The following is a 12,145-nucleotide window of genomic DNA, read 5'->3' on the forward strand; positions in this document are numbered from 1 at the left end:
TTGCATAATTTTTGAAAATGGCCCTTGTGACCGCAAAACGAACAGGTCTTGCCATGCCCTGGGCACTGCGGCGCTGATGCGAAGTGGTCCAGCAAGCCGCATCGGAAACAATGTGAACCGGAGCGGCTACTCCGTTCTCGGTTCCGCTCAGGGGGGCGGTTCCGCTGCCACGTACGCGAGCCGCCCGCGCTCCTCGTTAAATTCTGCTGAAAGGGGGCTGCCGGCTGTGCATTTCTTTTTTACGAAAGATGCGAGGATGGTTTACGACGCAGCCGCAAAGAAATTGCCTCGGCCGAAGCAGAAAGCTCCTTTAGCTCTCCAGCCGCCCGCTCAAAATGAAGTGCAATTCGAACTAAATCCAGGAATGACAGTGTCGAACCCTCGAGCAGTAACCGCTCACGTACGTGATTGTAAGCTATGCCGGCAACGAACTAATCCCGCAGAGCCTCATCTTGAGCAGCGAAAAAACAATGTGACGCTAGCTCCCGTAGAGCGGCAACGATGCCATGAACGGAATCGCCTGTGTTTTGTCTGCGGCGGTGAAAACGATGACGCTCGACGATAACGTTGCACGACGTCGAATACTGGCGCCGTAATGCGGCGAGTAGAGAGTGGTATTCGTCAGGAGGGGCCACGACCGACTTGTTATCGGCGAGGGCTGCGGCTGCGGGTGCTGTGGTTGTTACCGGACTTGTCGCTGCCTGTGCTGCGGCGCTGGTCTTTGCATGTAGCGTCTGATCAACATGCTTGCCCTCCGCCCCCAAACAATGCAAAATAATAGCCTTGCGTTGCTCCGGCTTGATTGTGGCGGCTCCGGATGCCAGCAGGTACACGTTAAACATCGGCTCCCTCTGCTCCCATCCCACGAAACACAAAACGTCTTACAAACGTCTCGGAACAGCTCCAAATGACTACAAACGTCTTGCGCTGCGTTCAAACGTCTCATAGATGTCGACAAGAAGTTTCCTCTGCGACGTCTCTTAAACATCTCCTGTTAGACGTTTGCTGTGAAACTTCTGTGAAACATCTGTAGTCAGATGTTTTCTAGACTTGTTTCTACCACGTGGAACTTGAGACCACTTCAAGGAGACGCGCCTAGCAATCAGCAGAGAGTTGCCGCCGTAGATTAAACATGCTGTAAATCACGGCACATAAATTAGATGGCTCTCATGCTGGACGTTTCGAAGAGCAGGCGCGGCGGTGCAAAGACCGCTCTTTGTATTCGAACACTGAAAGCTCGTTTTCTCCTACGGAGCCCGAATCACGTTCCACATCGAGCGCAGCTAACCCGTCACTCGTAAGGCTGGATTTAGGTAACATATACTGGCCCTGAAAGCCGAGGGTACTTACGCGAGTGAAAAAAATTTGCTTCATGTTGCGAACGCCTCGGTTACACCTCGGCTAGCTGGCGGCAGCACGCAGATTGACAGGCGTCGCGTACGCTGCCTTCACCACCTTCCCGCCGCCTTCGCCGAGCTCGCTCGCGCGCAGATCACCCGCGCGCTATCGTTTCGTGTCGACGGATCTTGGAGGCAACAATCTTTCTTGAGTCACGCCGCAGCTTGCTGCTTGATGTCGCTCCGCACGATGGCGATGCAGGCTAGTTTGCCAAATTGGTTTTAGCCGTTTCAAGCAGAAATAAATCTTAGTGCAAGCTGCAAGTGCTTAGTTTTACATGAAAGTATTAGATTTAATTTTTTTTTGTTCTTTGATTAATTGTTTATTTTTACGTTTAGAAATTTAGTACTTCATTTGGCCATTTCGCGTTGCAGAAGCTAGCGATAGCTACGCGCGCGAAGTGGATGCTGCGTAAGTTGCTTTCCTTCCTCCATGGTACGGTTTATGGTTTATGGGGTTTAATGTCCCAAAGTGACTAAGGCGATGAGAGACGCCGTAGTGGAGGGCTCCGGAAATTTCGACCACCTGGGGTTCTTTAACGTGCACTGACATCGCACAGTACACGGGCCTCTGGAATTTCTCCTCCAAAGAAATTCAACCGCCGCGGCCGGGATCGAACCCGCGTCTTTCGGGTCAGCAGCCGAGCACTATAACCACTGAGCCACCGCGGCGGCCCTCCATGGTACGTTGTATGTTTCGCTGCGCACTTTTTTCCGCGCTGGTTGGCACTTCACGCCGCTGCAGTTTGCAGTTTCCCCTTTTTCTGCGGTATCGATTACTACCAGTGTTGCACTGAGATGTGAGCCTCGTTTTCCGAAAAAGTAAGTAACCTTCCATTTCTGTTCTGTGGTGAAAGTGTCGGCCTTGCTTTAGCTAAGCCACTCACGCGCCTGATTGAATGGTCGGCTAGTGTGTCACTCCTTTGGTTTACAAATCACAAAACAGCATCAGCCAATGTTTTACATACCAAAGTGCAGCGTTGGATGTATTAAAACAGGGCATTTGCATATTGATACGTGGCGGCTAGAAGCAGCAATAGAAACAGCAGAGGTAATCTGCTACGCAAGGGACCGACGGCTTGGAGTAGTCTCACAGCACACAAGCTCGCACCTCAGCGTCGTCTTCTTAACAAAACCACTTCGTCGTCCTCCCAGCGTCCATAGCATGACCCCCCTCGCGGCAAAAGCACCGTCCCGGTGCGCACTACACAGGCCAGCTAGACGGCGAGTTGTAAGGTTTGAGGCTGGACACATGGACGATGTCGGTGCGGGGAGCAGCGGCCGGGGATGGCGGATGTAGCGGGGTGATCTCGTACGTCACCGCGGTTACCGGACGTACGACCCGATAAGGGCCTGTATATCGGGGAAGCAGTTTTTCACAAAGGCCCACACGGCGGGAAGGGACCCAGAGTAAAACAGGAGAGCCAGGAGAGTAGGTGACTTCACGACGGCGACAGTCATGACGTCGTTTCTGGTTGACTTGGGAGGCTGACAGCCGCTGGCGGGCGACAAGACGGGCAGCGTCGGCGCGAGCGATGGCGTCCCGAGCGTAAGGACTCGTGGAGGCGGTGGCGGGCAGCACACTGTCGAAGGGCAGCAAAGGATCGCGGCCAAAGAGAAGATAAAAAGGGGAGAAACCGGCTGTATCGTGACGCGTAGAATTGTAGGCGAATGTAACAAATGGGAGGCTAATATCCCAGTCGCGGTGATGGTCGGAGACGTACATGGAAATCATGTTGGTGAGGGTACGGTTCAGACGCTCAGTGAGCCCGTTCGTCTGCGGATGGTAGGCCGTGGCGAATTGATGACGGACGGAGCAGAAGCGGAGCAGTTCGGCGACCACTTTGGAAAGAAAGCAGCGGCCGCGATCGGTGAGCAGGTGACGGGGAGCACCGTGGTGGAGTATGACGTCGTGCAGGAGAAAGTCAGCGACATCAGTTGCGCAGCTGGTTGGGATCGCTCGCGTAATAGCATAGCGCGTGGAGTAGTCCGTCGCGACCGCGATCCATTTGTTTCCCATAGCAGACACCGGAAAAGGGCCGAGCAGGTCGAGGCCGACACGGGAAAACGGGTCTTCGGGGATGGGAATCGGCTGAAGGTGTCCGGGAGGGAGAACCGAGGGCGTCTTCCGTCGTTGGCACAGCTCGCAAGCGGCCACATAACGGCGGACAGAACGGTATAGACCGGGCCAAAAGAAGCGGCGGCGCATGCTGTCGTAGGTGCGGGAGACTCCAAGATGACCGGCCGTGGGAACGTCATGAAGCTGCTCAAGGACGCTGCGGCGCAGGTGTTGCGGGACCACGAGCAAGAGGTCAGCGCCGTCAGGCCGCATATTGCGCCGGTAGAGGACGTTCTCATGGAACACAAACGGGGCAAGACGCATCACAGCGGTTGGCAGTGAGGCGGTCGATGAGGGAACGTAGCGAAGAATCCAAGCGCTGTTCTTGCGCAATGTTGCGGAAGGCCGAGATGGATAAGACGCAGGCGTCAGCCTCGCATTCGTTGGAGGAAGGCGCATCGACAGGGTAACGGGACAAGCAATCCGCGTCCTGGTGCAAGCGGCCGGACTTGTGGACGACATAAAATGTGTACTCTTGAAGGCCAAGAGCCCAGCGCCCCAGCCGGCCTGTAGGGTCTTTGAGCGAAGAAAGCCAGCATAAGGCGTGATGATCCGTGATAACAGAGAAAGGGTGCCCAAACAAGTAAGGGCGGAAATTTGCAATAGCCCAAACCAGGGCGAGGCATTCCCGCTCGGTGATAGAATAGTTGCGCTCTGACACAGAAAGGAGACGGCTGGCGTACGCAATAACGCGAAGCTTGTTGCGTTGCCGCTGAGCAAGTAGGGCACCAATGCCATGGCCGCTCGCATCGGTCCGAAGTTCCGTAGGGGCTGAAGGATCAAAGTGAGCCAACACAGGCGGAGCAGTGAGGGCATTGATAAGGGCTCTGAAGGCGTCAGCTTGGGGGGGTCCCCAAGAGAACGGGATGTCCTTCTTGAGGAGCGTGGTAAGAGGTCGGGCTATTTCCGCAAAGTTCTGGATGAACCGGCGGAAATAGGAACATAGGCCGAGAAAGCTGCGCACATCACCGGAGGAGCGCGGAGTGGGAAATGAACGCACGGCGCGGACTTCGTCGGGGTCGGGTTGGATCCCAGCAGAATCGACCAAGCGGCCAAGGACCTTGAGCTGTCGGCGGCCGAAGCGGATCGGGACGTGGGGTGAAGCGGCGCGGGCCGTAGCCGTTGCGGCGATCGACGAAGGAGTAGGGGCGAGGTGGCGGGGACCAACGGCTGCGGCAGTGACGGGAGATGTGTCCGACGCGAGAGCAGGTAAAACAGATCGGCCTGTCATCAGAGGTACGCCATTCGGCTGGATTGCGATATCGGTACCGAGGCGAGAAGCTGCGACTGTAAGTGGCAGCTGCGATCACTGGAGGGTCCGGGCTGGCATGGGCGTTGTCCACGACGCGAGAAGGGACGGCCATGTTCGCAACCTCCTGTCGAACGACGGCTTGGATGAGGGCCAAGGTGTTGTCCGGCAGTGGCAAGGAAAAAACAGCGGGCGTCATCGCCTCCAGTTCGCGGCGCACGATACGGGTTAAGTTAGCCGGGTCGGAAGGCTGCCGCAATGTTGGCAGATCTTCACACGAGGAGCTAGCAGCAGTGTTCGGCAGCCGGTCAAAACGGTGAGAAATGCGCCGGTGTTTGACTTGCTCGAAACGCCGGCACACCTCAAGAACAGAGGCGACCGTGGAACAGTCATTGCATAGAAGCAGGTTAAAGGCATCGTCGGCAATGCCTTTCAGTATGTGGCCAACTCGATCTGCCTCGGACATGTCTTTATCCACTTTACGGCACAAGGCGAGGACGTCTTGTATGTACGCTATGTATGGCTCGGAGGAAGTTTGGGCGTGTGGCGCGAGGGCCTTCTTGGCGGCGAGTTGGCGGCCGATGGGTTTTCCGAAGAGGTCGCGGAGCTTCTGTTTACAGATGTCCCATGAGGTCAAGTCCTCTTCGTGGGTTTCGAACCACACTCTCGCGGTGCCGGTCAGATAAAATATGACATTAGCGAGCATCAGCGTTGGATCCCACCTGTTGTGCGTGCTGACGCGTTCGTAAAGGGCCAGCCAGTCGTCCACATCAACGTCGTCGGTACCGCAGAACGTGCCCGGTTAGCGGTGGTGGGCGACGACGACCGCTGGCGGTGTTGACGGAGAGGGAGATGGCTCGGACTCGTTAGACATGGTGGCGAGACGGCGGCCACGGCGGGGAGCCAGCTTGAGGTCGGGGATCGAATTTAGCAGCCTCCACCAAATGATACGTGGCGGCTAGAAGCAGCAATAGAAACAGCAGAGGTAATCTGCTACGCAAGGGACCGACGGCTTGGAGTAGTCTCACAGCACACAAGCTCGCACCTCAGCGTCGTCTTCTTAACAAAACCACTTCGTCGTCCTCCCAGCGTCCGTAGCAATATATTTGAGCTTTTGTTAAGTGGATACAGCTAAGCTGCTCTCGCATGCGAGTTGTTTTCTTTACCAAGGCCGTGACAAGGTGAACGTGACAAAGCTTCAAACCAACCAGCTTTGTTTAAGCGTACGTTGATAAGGCGCGAATTTTTTCCTATACATTGATTAAAGTCTGTGCTCTATTGCATTCTGGTAGGCTTTTATTCTTGCCAAGCACTCTCATCTGGCCACCTGTGTGCTCTAATTCTCCTTGCTGTGATTGCTGTCAATGAAACTCGCGTTAAAAAGGCTTTGGTTATCTTAATTGCGTCAAGCTTTTATTTCATTACGATTGAGAGCCCCGGCACAAAGGTAGTTTACTCAGTGGTGCTGCTCTGTATGTGTGCAGGCTGTTTGACAGTGCGGTGAAGTACTACGGCTCTTTACAGACATGGCAGCTTTTATTTTTTGGAAACCCATTGCACCGTGCACAGCTGGCGTTGTCCCTGCTTCACTGTGTACATTTCGTTTTGGGTGCAGGCTGTTCAACAGGGGTTTTCAAAGGATCTCCTTGCCTGCTCAACCTCTCAAGTTTTGGTAAGCTCGCTTTGCAGCTGACACCTTTTCTTTCACTTCATGATTTCTTGTATAGGTCTAATGTTAATGTTCATTCCCCAAGCCCCATTATTTGTTTGTTCTTTAGAACCCCAACTGTTGGCCGGAGGAGCAAGGACCTGGTCTAGTTTCACGCAAATTAATCGCAGCACCTTGTACTTGGTTGTTCAGAAGATTTGGCTTGGAGATTGTTTCAGTTCTGAGGTGGGAATCTGGACAAATGCTTCTTGTGCAGTGGTCTAAGTAATCTCTTGCCCGCTGTTTGAGCTTCATCGTACAGATTAGAAAAAGCTTGTTTGGCAATGCAGTGTTAGGAACTTTATACACACGCACTTTTATTTGTCTTATCTTTCAGATGTGCCCCTGTGTGGCTGTCAAGGTAAGGTCCAAGGTTTAATACATCTCTGGTGTATATTGAAGTGATGCAGGTATTACCAGGACAGCAGCTGTGCTATGTTTTCGTGCGACGGTGCAAGATGTCCACCATCAACCACTTTTGATTCAGCCACATCTTGGAGGTAAGAGAAAGCCTGTTTGCAAGATGCAGCTGAGGAGGTTCTGTGAGTACAGTGTGCATCACAGTAAGCCAGTGCACTTGCTATTGACTGCTTGGCTTTCAGTGTCCATGCACGCTGTTTGAATTTTGCTTCTGTTAAAGGCCTCCACTGTGATTGACTTCTTGATTTTATGGTGAGCCGTAGCACTCTGCTGAAATGCCGCTTGCAATGACATCATATGCATATATGTTTTTAGTTAGCTTATTTTATTGCCTGTGCTGTCACTCCTTGCCATTTCCTGGTCTTATTTGCTTCCGACTCCTCATTGGCCATTATACATGCACCTGACTGACTGTGCTTTTGGTTACTCTAATATTTTTCACTTCTGCAGGCTGCTGAACAGAGCTAGATTTGACTTCTCCTTGTTACCGTCTAGTTGGCATCCTCCTTGCAAGAAAAGCGATTTTTGGAACACCTAGCGACCTATTCACTGCCATCCACATCACAGCAACTTGATTCATCAACGCATCCGTTGTGAACAAGGCCTGGGGCCGAATGAATTTTTGATTTAGCAATTGGTTACTGCTCGACACTTTCCCGCCATCCAAGTGCTTACCGTTTTAATGTCAGCCCCAGTGAAGCTTCCTCGTCCGTGGCTTCTAGCATTAATTTCCTGGTCTTCTTCCTTTTTTGTGTGGGTGTATGCACTGGATTCAATAAAGAGTAACGCAGTGACTGAAAAGTGTGCTAGCACATGCATTTATGGCTCATTACTACAGCCATACATCCCTTGTAATGTGGCCTCATTGTCGGGTCATTCCACATCAGGTTTTAGTTCATTTTTCAGTGGTGTATACCAGAAAAATATATAACATTTTTAAAGCTTTAGAGGGTTTAAAGGCAGCACTAAAATCAGTCTTGAAATGCGTAAAATAATACAGGCACCCATTTCACAAAAAAAGGAACGTCTAAAAAATTCTATAAAAGCTCTACCTCAGAAGTTTTCTAGCCGTATACAAGCGTAGGGTTATCAGAGCTAATAGGGGGCTAGCAAACGTGTAAGTCTAAAAATCTAAAGATGAAACTTCTTCTAGATGTCAAGCTTTTTTTTCCGAGACTTTTTTTAGATGTCTATTAGCGCTTTTTGTGTTTCGTGGGATGGCAGTGACGGACGGCCGGCCGTCGGAATTAAAAACGGTGGCGGAGCAAGACCGTTGAAGCTCATGGTGGGAGAATCCCGATGGTGCAGCGGGGCTGGGGAGTACGTTCACAGCATCCTCGTCGCCAATGTGATTTAAACTCATAGTTTTTCAGCGCAACGGCACACGGCCTAAGAAAAGAAGCAGGAAGAGAAGAAGGACGAACGCAGCGCTGTGTTCGTCCTTCTTCTCTTCCTGCTTCTTTTCTTTCGCCATGTGCCGTTTCGCTGAAAAACTATAAGTTTAAATCAAGTATACCAACTAGCCCAAGAGCTAACTCTACTGAAGCCAATGTAATATTTTCGAAGGTCGAAGTCAGACTCCAGCCGTCCCGATGCGCACACAACCCGTTTATTCAAACATACCATGATATATATAATAAACAGAAGCGCCCACTGGGGAATAAAGAATTGAAAATGAAACCGAAACTCAATACAACACTAACCTTGTGCGTTCTGCTACCCTGTCCACTTCGCTCGCCGGCGCGGCGCCGAAGGAATGACGTCAGCGCGCGTTGGTCGATTGTTTGGGAATGTCTGACTAAATTGTACTCATAGTAGACGGAGAGTGCGTAGCTTTGAGCGCGCTAAGTGATGCCCTCTCCCCTTCATTCATTTCGCCGGCAGCGGCGCAACACAAGAAGGATCTGGAAGGTTCTCGAAGCCAGCGTCTGACACTTGTGTCTGACCAAGGGGGACGCGCGCCCAGCGCGAAAATGAGAAGGCAACTGTACAGCTGATACTGTGTGTATGCGCGCGCCTGCCTTGACGCGAAGACCGAGCAGACGCGGAACGCACCGATATACAGGGTGTTTCACCTAAGACTTTCTGCAATTTTTAAAAATAAGCTATTTGAATTAGATGCGCGCTTTTTCTGGCATAGCACTGTCAGTGGTGTAGTACATCATAATGCAGCTAAGACGTGCTAACTAGCAGGCTTGTTAACTAATATTTAATAGTTAACTTTTAAACTATTACCGTTGGGCTCCTTAATTATTGAGAGGCATGTAGCCCACCGTAACTAATGTCCATATCCGTTTTTAGAATTTCGAGAACGTGATTATCCTCGGCGCTGTGGCCCAACAAATTTCGCCTACATCGCGCCAAAATACATGCGGTTTGAGAAGGTTGCAGGCAAAGCAACCTCTCCAGTGAACCTAACTCGTCGAAATAGCCAAAATTTGTTGGGCCACAGCGCCGAGGATAATGGCGTTCTCGAAATTCTAAAAACGGATATGGACATTACTTACGGTGGGCTACATGCCTCTCAATAATTAAGGAGCCCAAGGGTAATAGTTTAAAAGTTAACTATTAAATATTGGTTAATAAGCCTGCTAGTTAGCACGTCTTAGCTGCATTATGATGTACTACACCACTGACAATGCAATGCCAGAAAAAGCGGGCATCTAATTCAAATAGCTTATTTTTAAAAATTGCAGAAAGTCTTAGGTGAAACACCCTGTATATGAAGGACGTTGATCGCTGTGTGGCAGCCCAAGCTTCCGTTCAAGGTTCACAGAAGCGCTCCCACTCGACTCCCGGGTAAACACCACTCGCCCAGCCACAGACCAGCAAGGCAGCGTGCGCCACCCTGCGGGAAGGCTCCATCGCGTACCTCTGGTCGTCGGCCTGTTGCAGTTCCCTGTGAACAAATTGTTTTGTTTGTTTGTCTCTCTCTCTCTCTTGTCTTAGGCCACTTTAGTTTCAATAATTCTTTTGTATTGTAATCTCTCCCGAGTGTCACTTGGCACGAGTTGCATTGTGGTTGCCACGTCTTGCCACGTTCACTAAACTTCCTGCCCTTTGATGCCAAGCAAGCATCCCAAAGCAGCTGTTGGTCGCCGGAAGCCGACACGCCACACATCTGATTCAGCACCTTGCGGGATTGCGGACCTATCGGCGCTCTGCACCTGCGCTGACGGTTAACCCAGCACACAGCATCATCGAAGAATAGCTGTAGCACGACCGACGGGGTTCCGTTCGGACGAAATTCGCGTCTTGCCATATTCACTAACCTTCCTGCACTTCGCAGGTGAGCAAAAACACTTCTTGACGCTCTCTCTGCGTTCGTTCATTTATTTTTGCACAGCTGCCGAATAGTTCATAGTTTATTGTTGAAGTTTTATGTGTGTGCATGCTATTTTGAAGACTGGTGTGGAATAATGATTGGTCGCAACCCACAAGGCAGTAAGGCTATAGAAGACGATGTTAAAGAAACTGGTGAGGATAGCCACTTGAAATATGTGCTTGATAACTTCCGACAAAGAGTTACATGCCAGACCCTACATGCCAGCATAATGTTTTATAGGGACTCCTGTGACGCATTAATAATGACGCATTAATACCGGCGCATTAATAATGAAACAGTGAATTTCTTTTGAGACGAACTTGCAAATGTTGACTGGAACGTTGTGCGAAACAAAAATGCTCCAGATGATGCCTACAATGCCTTCATCGCCATATTCAGGACTATATATGAGCAAAGCTTTCCTTTTGTCACTTTCAAAAGACCTCGAAAAGCCAGAAAACCATGGATAACTGCAGAATGCCTTCAAATGATAAAAAAGAAGACGCACCTTTACAACCGCTTCATTCAAACAAAGTTACCCGATGATATTGTACGATTTAAAACATATCGCAACCAAGTTACGTCTACTCTTCGTCAGGCAAAAAAACAGTACTTGGAAAAACTATTCAACCCCGACTTACTAAAAAGGAGAGATCTGGTGTGGCAAAACATTAAAAGAATTTTAAACCGAGGTTCTGCTGCCACTGATGTACTTGAACTTTTTGTTGATAATGAGCCAGTGAGTGGGAAAAAGCTAGCAGATAATTTTAATAATCATTTTGTGTCTCAAGCGGATGGGAATGACGATCTCACGGATGTGAAGTGTCTTGACGTACGGGTTGTTTCCAGTGCATTCCTATCGCCAACAGATGCTATTGAAATTAAAAATTGCCTCTTGGCTTTACGCAACAGCAAGGCACTTGACATTGATGGTTTCAGAATTTCCCCAGTAAAGTATGTAGCCGATGTAATTAGCCCAGTGTTAGAATATATGTTTAATTGTTGCATTGAAGTATTCCCCAAAAGAATGCAGATTGCCAGAGTCACGGTTATACATAAAGGCGGAGACAAAAACATTCTGTCAAATTATCGACCAATATCCATTCTTCCTGTTTTTTCAGTGTTTTGAAAAAATCCTGTTTAGACGAATATCCGGTTTCTGTGACAAACATAACATAATAACGCCCAGTCAGCATGGTTTCAGAAAACACTTCTCGACGGAAACCGCGCTTCTAACTCAGAAAGAACTAATCTTAGAGTCTTTTGAACAGAAACTTCTCACTCTTGGCATTTTCATTGATTTTTCCAAAGCATTTGACCGCATCAATCACAGAATAATGATAGCTAAGCTCGAGCACTATGGTTTTCGCGGAAAGTTTCTTCAAATAATTCAGTCTTATTTAGGTTCTCGAGTACAACAGGTAAACATACACAATGACTCCTCAGATTTTAGGCATATCACTTTAGGCGTTCCGCAAGGCAGTATCTTGGGACCACTCCTATTCCTCCTTTATGTTAATGACGTCGTCTGCATTAGTAAGCTGCCAACTTTCATTATTTACGCAGATGATACCACTTTATTTTTTAGAGCCTCATATCTACAAGATCTTCAGCAACAAGCATCACATTGTCTACACTCGCTTTTAGAATGGTCTAAATGCAGTTTGTTAAGCATTAACACCCAGAAAACAAAAGCTGTGCTCTTCAGACCTCGCAGTAAGCCTATTAACGCATCGCCACTTTCTTTAAGATTGGGCTCGTCACTCATCCAGATTGTTCCAGTCATCAAAAGTTTAGGTGTGATTTTTCATGAGAACTTATTATGGAATGATCATGTCGAAATGGTAATAAACAAACAGTCCAAGGTTGTCGGTATTTTATGTCGACTAAGGTACTTTATGCCGAAGCGTATTAAGCAAATGCTGTA

The 12,145-nt window shown here is 49.6% G+C and overlaps 1 pseudogene; it reads right to left on the reverse strand.

The window, feature by feature from the left end:
• Window positions 1-196: 196 nt before the first annotated feature.
• Window positions 197-8,177, reverse strand: LOC149344829 (uncharacterized; annotated as a pseudogene).
• Between the last annotated feature and the right edge of the window lie 3,968 nt (window positions 8,178-12,145).

The sequence above is a fragment of the Amblyomma mixtum genome, chromosome 5 (genome assembly GCF_055824585.1).
Source record: "Amblyomma mixtum isolate Tamu chromosome 5, ASM5582458v1, whole genome shotgun sequence".
NCBI classification, from domain to species: domain Eukaryota; kingdom Metazoa; phylum Arthropoda; class Arachnida; order Ixodida; family Ixodidae; genus Amblyomma; species Amblyomma mixtum.